The 14617-nt window shown below is 39.8% G+C and overlaps 1 long non-coding RNA gene across 1 annotated transcript; it reads left to right on the forward strand.

The window, feature by feature from the left end:
• The first annotated feature begins 538 nt into the window (after window positions 1-538).
• On the forward strand, window positions 539-14543 carry LOC136852008 (uncharacterized). The gene is made up of 2 exons (XR_010857048.1): window positions 539-702; window positions 14342-14543. It is a non-coding gene; the product is annotated as an uncharacterized lncRNA (long non-coding RNA).
• The last annotated feature ends 74 nt before the right edge of the window (window positions 14544-14617 follow it).

Raw genomic sequence — 14617 nt, forward strand, 5'->3', positions numbered from 1 at the left:
AAGAATTATTTACCATAAACATTCGAACACATTCGGACGCAGATATTCGGTCAGTGGACTGATTGTTATTTTTTTCGTATAGGATACATAATTAAAATAGATATAATTTATTGATACAAATTATTTTTGGATAGTATAAATTTCAATTTCATGACATTAAAAACAAAAAACTCTATGTTTCACAAGTAAAGAACCATTTCGTTGTTTTCATCCTCAGCCATTATTATTTCGTTCAGTAACCCAAATAACGAACGAACGGTTAAATGATTCAAGTTCGTCGGATGTATTCGGAGTTTGACTCCGTCTTTGATTTAATTTATCAATGAGATCTTTCACTACATGTGAAATTATTTGGGGGATATAATATAAGCGAAATAATTAGAAAAATTATGGCGAATTTCTGATGAGAATATTAATACCCTGAAAGAAAAATTCAAAACTGTCGAAGAATTTCCATCAAATCGTAACGAAAGCCGTTTTCCGTCAGCTCCAACATCGCTAAGAACCGAAAGTTGCGTAGTTTCACCCGAGTGATCGCCATTTTCCCAGAGGCTTCCGCACGATCAACACCACGTCCTCCCTCCGACGATGTTTGCCGTCAAAAGCGCCGTCGGTGCCCTCGCTCGCGCTGGCTCCATGATGGTCGTACCCAAAAGGACCAACATAATTTCGGGGCCACCTCAGGTCAAGGTCTCGTCGATCGTAAGTAGAGGCAAATTCAGTTTGGTTTGTCGGCCGCCATGGCCCGCCGACGTCAGCTGATTGCCCGGGCCAGTTGCCGAATTTCGGGGGCTTGAGTTGGTGCGGTTTTTTTCCATTGATTATTTATTGTATGGAGAGCGTAAGCTCCCTTAACGTATAATGTTTTTGTCGACGACTGATTATTTATTGTATGGAGAGCGTGAGCTCCCTTAACGAATAATGTATGGGAGCTTATGTCGACATCTGATTATTCATTGTATATGTAGAGCGTAAGCTCCCATACGAATAGTGTATGGGAGCTTATGTCGACGGTTGGTTATTTATTGTATGTAGAGCGTAAGCTCCCATACGAATAGTGTATGGGAGCTTATGTCGACATCTGATTATTTATTGTATGTAGAGCGTAAGCTCCCATACGTATAATGTATGGGAGCTTATGTCGACGATTGATTATTTATTGTATGTAGAGCGTGAGCTCCCGTACGTATAATGTATGGGAGCTTATGTTGACGATTGATTATTTATTGTATGTAGAGCGTAAGCTCCCATACGTATAATGTATGGGAGCTTATGTTGACGATTGATTATTTATTGTATGTAGATGATGTATGGGAGCTTATGTCATTATTTATTGTATGTAGTGGAGCTCCCATACGTATAATGTATGGGAGCATATGTCGAATTATTTATTGTATGTAGAGCGTCCCCCGTTATAATAGTGTATGGGAGCTTATGTCGACGATTGATTATTTATTGTATGTAGGTGAGCTCCCATACGAATAATGTATGGGAGCTTATGTCGACATCTGATTATGTATTGTATATGTAGAGCGTGCTCCCATACGTATAATGTAGGGGAGCTTATGTCGACAACTGATTATTCATTGTATGTAGAGCGTAAGCTCCCATACGTATAATGTATGGGAGCTTATGTCGACATCTGATTATTCATTGTATATGTAGAGCGTAAGCTCCCATAAGAATAATGTATGGGAGCTTGTGTCGACAATTGATCATTCATTTAATATGTAGAGCATAATTAAGTAAATAATCATTCGTCGACATAAGCTCCCATACACTATTCGTATGGGAGCTCATGCTCTAGATACAGCAAATATTCAATCGTCGACATAAGCTCCCATACATTATTCGTATGGGAGCTTATGTCGACCGTGTATTATTGACTGTAAGTAGAGCCCAATTAATTTTACAGGGTGCGGCTTTTACAGAAGCCGACCTGCAACATTGAACCCATCTCGGGCAACCACCTCCGGCCTACCCCCCGGTAGTGCTTAGGCCAGGAATACCCTAGCAAGTGGTAGACTGGGTATTAAGCCGATATAACGTGGGCGTATGCGGGGACATTTTAATGACTCGAGGTAGAAAGTATTAACTCCACGTTGGGTATTACTTAGGAAATTGACCTTTCCTATAATATTTTGGTTGCTTAAGGTAAATGATCGGGCTGGAGACGGCAGAATGTTCACTTTTCACTCGATATTTAATCGGAAAATTAACAAAAAGTTGACGTTTTAAGAAAACGTTTCAAAAGATTGAAGCTCCGTTAACAAAATGAGCCATGGGAAACTGCCATACGAACTGAAATAAGGACGTGAAGTCTTCGTAAAATAGGTGTTGAAGGCGATTTGGAATCCAGTATGGCGTCCCCCCAAATACTGAGACAAAAATTAGTGGCAACCGGACACTTCCTTCCCAGTGCTCATTTAACGGTGTACTGACACTAATTGCACATATATATGTAATGTTTAAAGATATCACTCAAGATTTAAGTTGTAATCAGCTCAATAAAACATTTTGTTGCCTATACTAGTGGAAATATGAGACATGGAATTCCCGTCTGTCCTGTGGTTGAACTGAAATGCATTTTTACCTTTAATCCATGATTTATCCTTACTGACATCGCAACTGAAGCTCCACAGTGCTTATTTGATTGTAATTATGCCCATTTTGTTTCAATTCACTCTCAGTACCATTTAAAATACATGAGAATGTTTTACAGTACTTTACTCCATCAAAGTAGCGAAGCTGTGGCAGGAACAATTTTCCAGCCTTATTGTACATCTGGCTGCCACAAACATCCGAGAGCGGACGACGCATTAGTGAACTGTTTATGACAGAAATGTAGTATTTTGTTTTTATGACTTTTCATTTATTTAAGTCCATATTGCTATGTATACTTCTGAGACGTAATGTGTGCATGCGAATATAACCGCTATGGGAAAAATGCAAGAAAGTTGAGTATGACAATTTATCAAGAACTGGTACGAGAGTCAAGATGCCACGACGTCAAAATACAGGACTGAAATAAAGGTTTTAAATCCTAAATTTTTACTTAAAAAACTATATTTTGACAGAACTTATACTCTATGTGATATATATATTACACTGTATGTAATATATATTAATAAATTAAAAAAAAAGTTAAATGCGAAAAATAGCTACATCATAATGTTCACAGCAAAAGCATTGAAATTTGTCTCAGGAATCTAGTTTGCTCCAACAACAAATAGTTTCAAATGGATTATAATGAACACGTAATACATTTACTCAGTTTATAACCTTATTCTGGGGTTTAGCTACCTAGTTATTTAAATATTATCTGGCGTCCCGAAAATTTGCTAGAGTTACCCCGTCCAATCCCCAAAGGTGTCAGCGTTTACCACTGATGTCAAGGAAATGGTGTCAGCGTCTATGGGTACAAATACTTTGCAGATTTAACACAGAAAATGGCCAATTTGTTTACACGAGTGACTGCAAATATCGAGATGTCACTCGTCCACTTTTAAAGTGTTTTAAGTAAAAGTTTCAAGAGCGTCGTGGCTGGTAAGTTAGCACTGCACACGACTAAATCTTAACGAACCTCTGTTTAATATGAAATATGCCATTATTTCGCAGTTTAGGAGAAAACTGTTACTTTGATAGGAACGTAGAGGTCCCTGGGTGTTGTGTAGAGGGGGCACAAGTCTCGCTGATGCCGCTGGGGCCGCGTTCGAATGCATTTTCTGGAAGTGTCCAAACATCGGACGAATGTCGCAGTGTCTCGCGCCCCAAGCGTTAACCCTATCAAGAATTTATCGTTATTTTTTGTTGCTCGACTGTAATTAACCTCAGAACTGATTATATTTTTGCCATTGAGTATGCTCAGTGTTATAGGGAAACCTTTGGTAAAAAGTGGAGTTTCCTTCACCGGTGGGCGCGCCCCCCAGCTAAGTAACACGACCTACTAGGTTAGTTTAGTATGGTTCCTTTTATAATAAATTTCTGAAGCCAATCCCTTCTGGAACATAAGGCTCCCTAATGTCTTTCGTATTGGCAGAACCATTCCATACAATCCTTGCGGAGCTAATACTTAGAAATATCTTAATCTAAAACAAGAAAGAACCAGAATCTTTAACGAAAATTTCCAGCTATTTTTTGAAACAAGGCTATTCATAGGTTATGAAAGAAATGATATTTCTAAGTAAGAACTCTGCACGGACTATTACCTTGGTAATTGATTTTTCCTATACTTTTGGCATTGCTGATGAGGGCGGTGTTGTTTATTGTTGGTCAATTATTATTAACCTCATATCTACCCAACATATTGAGGACCCTTTGGGGACGCGGGGTTTTGGAAACGATGGGATAAATACCGGACCATCATGTTATGGAACAGTTCCGCACATTCACAAGTCATCAGGGAGCCATATGTTTAAGAAAGGATTGCCTAAGGAAGCCTATTATAAAAGGTACTACAGTAAACCAATGTACCCTAACCTAACCTAACCTATCAGGCCATGTTGCTTAGTCGGAGGGATTCTCCCCCGGAAGGAAACCACTTTTTACCAAAAGCTCCCCTATGACACTGCACATGCGCAATGGCATTCCAGATAGCCAGCGTACAACTTCTGAGGTTAATTACAGGTTAATTATGGTTGACCAACAAAAAATAACGGTAAATTCTTAATAAGCAACCAAAATACTATATGAAATATCAGTTTCCAAGGTAATACACGATGCAGGGCTCTTGCGTAGTTCTACCAAAGAAGCTATTCATGGGCTATGAGAGAAACTATTCATAGGCTGTAAAAGAAACTATTCGTAGGCTATGAAACTAATCGTAGGCTATAAAAGAAATTAATTTGAAGGCTATGGAACTAAAAACCACCTTTTGTATGTTAGGCTTTCATTAGGGGTGTGTACTTGGCTTATTTGCTGTAGGCAAATGACCCCAGTGGACCTAATGAATCAGTGGCTGCCAGGTCTCAATTCTACCCAGATTATACCCTTGTGTTGCCAGCTAATAGTTTTGAAACGAAAGCATTTATCCCAAGGCGGTTAGGCTAATGTCTGAAATAGGTTAACAGTTCATGATATTTGCTTTACTTGTGCAGACTAGGGTCTTGAATCACCTGATGTTTAATAGTTGTTCCACTTTAATTACCGAGACATTAAAATTCAGAGCACAGTTATTGTACAGCTGAATTTGTATTTTGTGACAAAAGCAAGCATACAGTTTATGATTCTCTATTACTTTCTTTCATTGTTAAAATCACAATGAATTGCAACAAAAGAGACTAATTTTATGGACTTCAAGATTCTTAATCTCATAACAAAGTACTTCAAGAATTTGCACTGATCAACCTAAAATGATCATCATTTATCGATAGTAGGAAATTGTCTAGAGGGGCATAAGGCTAATAAGGACTTTCTTAAAGATAATGTAACCTAAATCTGGAATCCACAATAGCAAATGTAATAATTAATCGCATGTCAGATTTATATATTTCATAATGATAGGAATCACTCAAGAAGCAGATATTTAGTACATAATTTTATATATGACAAGAATGGTCTTATTATAAAAATGAGCAGTATGGTACTGATTACATTCTGTCCACTCCTTCAAATATTTGATTATTATTATATTAAAAATTGCTACAAATTTTGGTTTGTTGCTTTAGCAACTTAGAAATTGTTTGACTGAAGTTCAGTGGTTTCAACACTTCACTGCGAATAATTAATCGGAAAAGGCATTTGAACGATCTTGATTCAGGTGACCTCTAAATTAGTGGTTCCTTTTAGCAGAGGGCCCAAGCTCAAAACAAAAGTAAATTTTTGCTTTAAACCATAATCACATTTCAGAGTTGAAAATATGGTTTTCCAGTGTTGTAGTTTGAACATTTCTGACATTCATTTCAATGGCAAATTAGGACACAAAAGTAGACTGCTATGCACTAGCCTAGTCTTCCATTGCAGTCATCAGTCAGCATGAAATTATCCTCAGACTGTTTCAACAGGAATACATCCAAACCCAACATTAATCTAGAGAGCTGTGACCTGACCTGACCTGGCCAGGGGTTTGCCCTCTCCCTAAAGTGTTCTGGTGCTAACTTCTTTGGCTGTATGAGTGGGCTCCTTATTTTCTTCTTCTTAGGCTGGAGGAGGAGAGTGGCTTTGTCCAATGAGCTGGTGGGTCAAGAGTACGAGGTAATTGATGTAAGGGCTGCTTAAATGGGTGGTAGAAGGCTTATGACCGGATACACGTGCATGGTTGATTAAATATAAGAATGCCTGAAATTACTCTCAGATCCATCTAGATGATATTTCCTAACAGTTTAAAGAGCAATAGTGTCAGTCCTGCACTTTTGGGGTGCGATGCCTCAGTGGCTTGTTCCTTTTAGGAACTCACCACTGTTCGTCTATCTAGTTAGAGTATATTCTGGGTCATCTGGCCTGGCAAAGCTAATAACCTTGATTAACAGTGTGTGTGTGGTGCTTGAAAAATTCTCTTGAGATGCTACTATGCATCTTTCAGCAATCAGGTCCAGTATTCTCAGTTTCTGGAATTTCATCGGTATCAGGAGGGAGGGAGTTAGCCGAACTGTCCGGAATGACTTGGAAGAAGGTCTTGTGTGCCTGAGTCAAACACCTAGCATCCAATAACCCAACCACTTCAATCATACATTATCTGGGAGAATTTACTCTTGTACACACCACATGGCCATGACTGCATAACTTCTTGTCCTTTATGAGAATTTCTGATCTGATGTTGCAGCAGAAAGTTAAGTATAGCTTAGTTTAACCAGACCACTGAGCTGATTAACAGCTCTCCTAGGGCTGGCCCGAAGGGTTAGACTTACTTTACGTGGCTAAGAACCAGTCGCAGCAGAAATTGTACCTGTTAACGTTGGTATGAGAACCAAACTTGGTTAAAGTCCTGGTTGTAAATATCTGTGAGCATTTAATTACAAAGAATATAATTAGAAGAATCTCCATAAATGATAATTTAGATTGTTCGAGGAACATGCTCAGTGAAGAGTGATTTTATAATCTTTTCTCCATCCCATCACCGCTCATCAGGAAAATCAATGCAGAATGGACAAATGTAGGCCTAGATCACTTGGGAATATCAAAACTTGATTACCGTTGGCCAGAAATATGGCCTGGGGCATGACGCAGATTGATGTTTGCATTTGATAGGTTTGATTTAAGGGGCATGCCGACTGCTGAATTTCGAGGGATATCAAATTATAGTTATTGACAGTTTGCAACTGTCTTGTGTGTAAATAAACATATCTTGAAGTGTTATTTCTAAAAAAAATCTTTAGATTGGTTCATAGACAATTTTGTTTATTGCTTGTACGGCACTGTGAATGACAAATTCTAAAAATACATGTAAAAAAAGTGTCAAAATAACTTATAAAAAAATACGTGTCACCCACTAAAATATCCCATTCTCGTTAGTGGTAGCGTCATAGAGACAATGGGTTACAATGATACAGGGATAACTCGTGTAAGATGTCCTGATTGTTTCAGGATTCTCTTGAAAGTCCCAAAATTTTTATTGGTTTTCAAAATTAAATGCTTATTTCTCCAAGACTGAACCAAATTCAGTAAAACTTTAAAGATTGTAGTATAACTATATAGTATATAATTTTTTAATGGAACTTTTTTTCTTTGCATATTTTTGAAAAGTGACATCATGATTTAAAAAAAAAAAAAAACTTTCATCGAATTTCTAAATTTTTCCACGAGAGAATTTTCATTGTGGTAAAAATTTTAAGCAAGCCCCTTCAGTCATAAGGTAGAAACAGTAATTTTCTTTATAATGGGGCCTTATGGAGTCAGCACGCCCCTTAAAAGTTCGGCGACTCACACTTTTCTTGATCGATGTGCCTAAAAAACAGGGGCCCATAGTTATAGTTCACATCAGTGACAAATTTTAAAAAATTGTAGGCCACATACATAAGAAATAGAATCTCTGCATCTTTTATCTTGCACAGTTTGTTGATTGGTGGATTGCTGCTGCAGATGTAGCTGTTGAACACCTTTTGACATTCTACCCCAAATTAGTAGTTTTAGAGACGCTGCCCCCCCTTATATGCTACAATTATGGGTGACGGCGGAAACCAGGGTATTTGGATGTTTTGGGGGTGGGAAGCAAAATGCATGAAATACGGGATGTATTCTAACCTACCTAACCCAGGATGGTAGGTCCTGTTCTGGCCAGGAAGCTTCACTTAATCTGGACCCCCCTCCACCTAACATAACCAACTCCATAGGGGGTTAGTGTCATCAGAGCACTTCACACATGCACTGTAGGCATTACAGGCAGTCCCCGGTTAGTGATGATCCAGTTTTACAGCGCTTCTCTAGTGACGAAAATCAGTGATTTTCAGCACCGAAAATCGCCGATTTCCGCTTAACAACGCCAATACTGTACATAACAGATGCGCTGATACCCAGTTATCGGAGCCGCCTTTAAGTGCCAAAAACCGCTGATTTTCGGTTATCACACCGTCGGAACTGAACCCCTGCTGATAACCGGGAACTGCTTGTACTTACGGTTCTTTGCAGCTTCCCTTTGATCCACAACCTGAGGAGAGCAATATGTGGATCTTGAGACAGTTTCAGGAGCCTCAGTGTCCAAATAGGCACTCCTTTGATAGCAACGACACCAAGGTAGTGTCTTGGTTACACTATCCTCCTCCAGAGACTTTTCATTCTTAAGAAGTTTGACCATGGCGGCAGTCTCCTACACTTCCTTTCTTGGGACCTAAGCACAGTTCTTTTTAGACTTTCAGGAGTCTCAGGATCCAAGATGTACACTCCTCGGTGTGATAGCAACGACACCACAGTAGTGCAATCATCTGCTCTATTGCAGTGCAAGTACACAAGCAGACAGAAGAGCATCCAGTGCAGTGGCCAGCCATACATCCCAAGCAAGAGGGATGTCATTACAACATTTATTAGCTGAAGTCAGGAGATGAGGACAGTTGATCATGGCACCGTACGTCTCGATTGATCAACCTCTGAAGCAGCTTGATTATAGTCCTTTCTCTAATTACTGAAGTTGGTGCTGTTCTGTTCTGTCTTCTTGCACTTTTGAATAAAATATGACATCTTTGGTACCCATTTACATCCGGAAGCTTACGCCTTTTATCATTCTACATGTTTCGAAAGTGTTCAGTGAGATGGATCATTCCACTTCCTTGGTCCTGTGGTGACAGTATTATGTCTATGTTGCCTCCGTAAAGACTAGACTTTCAACCCAATGCTAACGACTCAAAGGTTACCTTTGAGTTGGCCAAGAAACGGTGTCCAAATTGTTATTTCTCTGACTAGTGAGATGATCAAATGAGCATACCCGCAAGTTCTTGGTGGACATCAGTATGTTTCAGACCAGATCTTTCGAGGCCAGGGGCATTGGTCTGTCCATTACATTCAGGAAGAACCTGTTGGTCGAGTACTAGGATAGAATGTAATTGTGCGAATCACATTCATCTCCTTTTACCTTGGGACGTTGCCCCTAAGTCCATGGATTCCTTTTCCTTGGATTCTATGATGGATGCTCAACAAGTCATGTAGTTCCCCCAGCTCTTGAGAGACAGGTTGCATCTCGTCTAAGGTGTGCAGCTGATAGGAGAAGGTATGTGTGTGTGTGTGGTACTGGCCTCCTCCCGTTTCCTTGTCTTCCTTCTTCCAGTGGGGAGAGGAACAGTGAACGAGCCATCACGTGCTGGACTGGTGTGCATGCAGTGATCTAGATGACTGAGTATCCTATCCATGATCTAACTATTTGGAGTAGCAGGCAAATCCTTCCTTCTCTCTAGCAAGGGGAGAGAGGGACTGACTATGGGCAAATCGGTTGGTTATTCTTAGCTTTATAGTCTACGACACTGAGGGTTCATCCAAACCTTTTCAAATCAAGGATATTACATTCCTTTAATTCGAAATGCCGAGAAGTCTGACGATTGAACATCTCTCTTGTTCAATAGATCAGAGGTATGGTCTCCTTCCTTTGCTCTTTCATGACCAGGAAGAGAGTACCCAGGTGAGCCGAACTACCTGTCAGTTCAGAGATTTACTTGGAATCCTCCCTCCAAAAGTAAGTCTCCCATATGTAAAGACTGAAGGTTTGTATTCGTGTAGGAACAAATGACAAATTTTCAAAGCAATTGCAGTTTTCCTAACATACAAACCTGAGGTCTTTACATTAAGGGCCCACCTCTTACCAACCCTCATTCTCTTACCTGGGGCAAGAGGTAAACTGCGTAGAATTGAATGTATATCGACTGGGTGGGCAGTACTTCCGTCCCTGCGTTGGCAACTTACCATAACCAACCTTGCAGAAGTTTGTCGGCTGGACTTCTAGCTTGCTGAAAGTTAATCCCAAATGTAAAACCCTCAGGTTCGTATGTTAGGAAAAAGACAAATTACTTTAAAATTTGTCATTTCATTGTGCAACTGTGAGGTTTTCCTCCTGTTCCACCTTTAAAATCACCTTCTTCTTTTGACCTTATTAATCCCACTGTATAGTAGGGTCGGCCGCTCGAGTCAGCTTTTTCCATCTTTTTCTATTCCTTGCATCTTCTTCCCCCAGTTCCATCTCGGCTATATCCCTCCTCACCACATCCATCCATCTGATCTGCTGACGGCCCATACACACCTCCCCATCACTGTCATATTCTTAGCTCTCTTGATTGGTTCCACCTCCTCTCCTTATTACATGGCCATAGCATCTCAAAGAAGCTTCCCTACCCTTCTCCTTTACGTTACATATACCACACATTCTTCTTGTATCCTGACTCTCCCTCCATTCCAGTAGTAATATTCCAGCAATCCATCTCATCCTCATCTTGGTTCTTTCCAACAGTCTCCCCTCTGTCCTCTGAGTGATGGCTGGAGGATATAAAATGACCCAATTATCAATATGTCCCAGAAAGAGGCATCAATTAGCCTGACTATGCAGTTGTTCCTGCTGAAATACAACTCATCACCTTATTTTTCCTCAGGGTGAGGTTAAAATGGATGTTCAAACTTGGTAATGAGATAGTTAATTGGTGGTAGGAGGAGAGGGGAATCCCCATTCACTTTCCATGGCTAGCATTTTTGTTCGTTGGCCATGGATGTGCACTGTGCTTGTTTATGCTGCCTTGTTTAAACTTTTTTTTTTCCATGAATTAAGAGAGTGAATTGGTACAAATGTTGATAAGTTTGATTAAGCAATATATAGATGTGATGTGATTGGCAATTATGTGGTGGCCATTTGTCCTCTATCAGTGTTGATTCTCACCAGTTCTTTCTGCAGAGATAGGACTTGCAATCCTAACTGTGAAGAGTATGTTAGCTGGTCCCCTTTTACAGAGGAAGAGGTTCGGCAAGAAGCTCAGGCGGGCCAAAAGACAATCACCTATGTTTGGGTTGGGGGGGTTTGAATGCCAAAGTCACCTGACCCATTTGGTCCTCCTTTCTGGGCTACCCCAAATCTCCCAGCGCCACCTGCTTATTGTCCTCGGCCTCGGTTTGGAAATGGTATGCGTAAAGGTAGTGGCCCAACACACGCCTTCTGACAGTGACGCCCTTCTTCTAAGGTTAAAGCTTGTGTTTGCTCACCTCAATCAGGGTTGACTCCATGCTCATAACTCAGTGTCTTCCTGCTTCTTTTCATATGCAAGAACTGCCCCCATATTATCTTGGATGCACATGCTACTTGTCAACAAGGTGGCTCCTCAATCAAGCAGTCAGTCCAAACAGCTTCAATAGGTTTGAGATTCTTACCAGGAACAACTGGAACAGAAAACCCTGAGATAAAGCTGTGTAGTCAGGGGTTGTCACAAAGAAAGGCATCCATGGATAGCTAGAGAAGCTAATATCTTTTTCAGCCATAATGCTACAAGCAGCTGAGGAAGCAGGAGGAGGTACACCTTGAGTACATGCATAGGTCTCAACTTGGGAGAGCTCAGCGCATGCCCAAGTGTCATTGACGTCAGAGCATGCACACACCAGGACTTCCAATTTGCATGGAACTTTCTGATCAGTAAGTCAGGTTGTTTACTTGTTGCGGAACACCTTGAGCAAGAGGAAACCACAGCAGGTGGATCAGCCCTAGAGTTGACTCTACACGTCCCTGTACTTCATCTCCTTTATTTTCAGGATCTCTGTCTTGCTGTCCAACCACCCAGACTCCTTTTCTGAGTCTTGGATATTGAATGGCCAAATTTGGCCAATTTCATGAATCAGTAGTAATATTCCTCAGCGCAACCTGGAATTTTTTTGTTGAAACTAGATGACAAGGTAAAGGGTGGATGTGAAAGGGGGAATAGCCCCCCCTCACCTGCTGTCACTGAGCACTTTTTTTTTTCTTTAGCTGCCATTAAGTGTCAGTCTCCTGCTGGCTAAATGGAAACTTTTTTTCTTGTATCCTTTTTCATTATTAAATAAAAAAAAAAAGTACATTGCTGTTGGCTGTGGAGTAAGTATGTGTGTGGGCACTTGTTTCCTCTGTTAATTTGCAATCCTGCATTTCCTTTTTGGAGTGTGAACTAGTCACCTTTGCGGTGGGTACAGTCCTCCCCAACTATATGCTCGGAGATAATCCAGCAGATTGTGCAAGAGAGATTTTCTCTCAGGACTGTGCAGATGTCAGCGCACCTCTGATGATCCTTGTCGAATGTGTACCAAGGAAAGTGAGCTATCCTTAGTGATTGATTGCCGTATAAGGGGTCTCTCTCTGGTTGGAACTTGGTGTTTGGTACAGTAATGTGACCATCCTATCAGTAAACTTGAAGCATAAGGAACTTTGCCTTGAACATTTATACATTTAGGGATCAAAGAAGGACCAAGTAAATCTTGTAGAATATTATTGGATTGTGATTTTTCTGGGATCAGTATTATGTTATTCAGCAGTTGCCAACTGTAGTTTCTTCTGCTCCAAAAGCAGTTGCGTTTGATGTCTCGACTGTCATGAGCAACAGCATCATTACCAGCTTTGGATGATCCTCCTCTTATTGTCAGACTAGATCACCGGTGGAATCAAATGATGACATTGTAATGAAATATTTTATTTTCATTATACATGTGTTAATGACATGCTTACTACTGTATACCTCTCTCTGTAGGGGGGTTAGTGCTGTCAATGCACCTCATGTGGTGCAGTGTGGCCATTACTTAGGTTCTTTGCAGTGTCCCTTTGGCCCCTAGCTGCAACTGCTTTCATTCCTTTTACTGTACCTCTGTTCATGTTTTCCTTCCATCTTACTTTCCACCTTCTAACAATTGATTCTTAGTGCAACTGCGAGGTTTTATTCCAGGCCGAGAAGAACCCTAAAAAGAGTTAAGAGGTCTGGTTAAACAAATCATATATAACTAACTCGCTCCTCCTGTAGCACCTTTCAAACCTTTTCACTGTCAATTTCCATTTCAGCGCTGAATGGCCTAGTTGCCCCAGTGCTTGGCATGTGTACTTAAAGTCTATAAATCCACCATCTACTATATATCTCTTCAACAGCAGTTGACTGATGTGAAGCCACCGTACTTTTTATATTTGTGCTGAGGGGTGCTAAGTTTGCAGTTTTTTTTTATCAGATCTTCCTTATTCAGGAACATTTTTTTCTCAATACTACAACTGTGCAATCATTTTGACAAATATTTTCAGATGTATCAAAATTTTTTTATATATAAACATGCTGTTCTCTGGCGTTTCCTTACTACTGAGCTACAAAATACTAAAAATAGTCTTTATGAGATATGATTTTTTTTACTAGCAATAAATGAGACAAACCTATACTATGAGCTGCACGTATAGGTGCGAATTGCCACGTCTTAATGGACTACATTACTCCCTATTCAGACTAGGGGTCAAAAGGACTGCTCATTTATTGCTAGTAAAAAAAATCATATATCTCATAAAGACTATTTTTAGTATTTTGTAGCTCAGTAGTAAACGCCAGAGAACAGCATGTTTATATATAAAAAAATTTTGATACATCTGAAAATATTTGTCAAAATGATTGCACAGTTGTAGTATTGAGAAAAAAATGTTCCTGAATAAGGAAGATCTGATAAAAAAAAACTGCAAACTTAGCACCCCTCAGCACAAATATAAAAAGTACGGTGGCTTCACATTAGTTGTGGAGGAACTTGCATCCTGTGTTGGTGGAACATACATGATTTTGCAGTACTGTATTCTGTATTTGTATGCGGTTAATATCAGGAAAGACATTGGTTTGTGCATTATATAACCTGCTTTTGTTAAGTTCAAATAGTGTTAGATTTCTGTGGATCATTGTTGTTAGTGTTAGGTTTCTGTGGTCACTGTTGTATACTGTGTAATCTGTAATTTTATTCATTTCAGGAGAGGGCTCTCCACTTTACGGCGATTTCAATTGGAATAGTATTCATCCCAGGATGGGTCCTAGTACACATTAGTGACTACCGTGGTCATAAGGAGTAACTATATTTAATAAAAATTTATGTTTAGCTGGAATTTTTACTTGCGACTGAATACATGTATTTCAAAAGGCTTATCTGTAAATACATTGACTAAGTAACATTTAGCATTTTTTCCTTAACCTAATGACTGTCGTCTTTTGGAGATGATCTTCAGCACTACCAAACACAATATAGGATT

This window comes from Macrobrachium rosenbergii, chromosome 24 (assembly GCF_040412425.1).
Source record: "Macrobrachium rosenbergii isolate ZJJX-2024 chromosome 24, ASM4041242v1, whole genome shotgun sequence".
NCBI classification, from domain to species: Eukaryota; Metazoa; Arthropoda; class Malacostraca; order Decapoda; family Palaemonidae; genus Macrobrachium; species Macrobrachium rosenbergii.